Raw genomic sequence first — 1,341 nt, forward strand, 5'->3', positions numbered from 1 at the left:
TACATATACATATACATATACATATACATATACATATACATATACATATACATATACATATACATATACATATACATATAATATGTTAATGTTTAATGGTGACATCTTGTGAAATATGCTTTACAGTTGTCTTTGATTAAAATTATGTTTGAATGTTTTATAAATGAAAAGTTATGATTGTGCCCTTCTCATCAAGTCAATTGAGTAGCCATCGAGAGACTCGTCGACAAAACAATGGATAATATTTTTCAACTACTACTCAATGCATCAAAATTCTCCTACATGATCTGGACAACAGAAAGGACGAGTTACAAAAACATGGGGTTTCTTGATTAGGATAATCACATGATATAATGTAACCAACTTCACGCGTTTAACACATGATTCACGGAAAAGCCATACCAATCTTGGAAAAAATTGAAAACGATAGTTGTTTGCCACAATGTAATTTCGATACTTAGAAAACTTTGTTTAGATAGTACCAACTATCTTATTGAAACGTTATTTGAAAAAAAAATGTAATTTGATGTATTTAAACTCATTTGAAGCTTGATAATCTATATTATATGTATATATATATATATATTATGACATTTTTGTATAAAAAAACTCGTAAAAACAACTTATTAATGCAAATATCTTAAAATATATATTCAAGGTAGTTATAGAATAGATTATGTGCAATCTTTTATAAAACTATCTAATAGCAAACCAATGAACTCTATGGATTTACTTCAAACATTAAGTCTTACACGCGTAACACGCCATGCTGAGGAATTGATATCAATGTTTTTCAAGATGTGAAATAAAGTGACAAATTTATACTATATATAAAACATATGTCTATTTATTATTCAATGAGATAATAATGTTAAAATAAATTACATTTATATTAAAAGAAGAAAAATTATATATATTGACATTATATAAAAATCTGTGATCAAATATTCAAAATAGAACTTATAAAAGTTTTACAACTTGCGGTTTTAACCGTCAATTCATGACATACGTGAATCCATGAAACCGTTGGTGATATGATTAGGTAAATCTATTTAGTCAATATTCTAGTTTGAACCCGACTCTCTCTCTCTTTCTTTATATATATATATATATATATAGAGAGAGAGAGAGAGAGAGAGAGAGAGAGGAGGGTTGGTTATTATACAACCCATGATATTTGTGCAACCAATACAACTCAATCTCAATCGTCCATTTCATTTGATTAATATGTGATTTCATAGAAGTTTTGATTATTTCTTAATATAAAGTATTGATCATAATTAATGAACCATATTCATCTTTCATAAATATTCAAATCATAATAAATGAACTCTCATCATT

This window comes from Cynara cardunculus, assembly GCF_001531365.2.
Source record: "Cynara cardunculus var. scolymus isolate 2C chromosome LG 3, CcrdV1, whole genome shotgun sequence".
Classification (NCBI taxonomy): domain Eukaryota; kingdom Viridiplantae; phylum Streptophyta; class Magnoliopsida; order Asterales; family Asteraceae; genus Cynara; species Cynara cardunculus.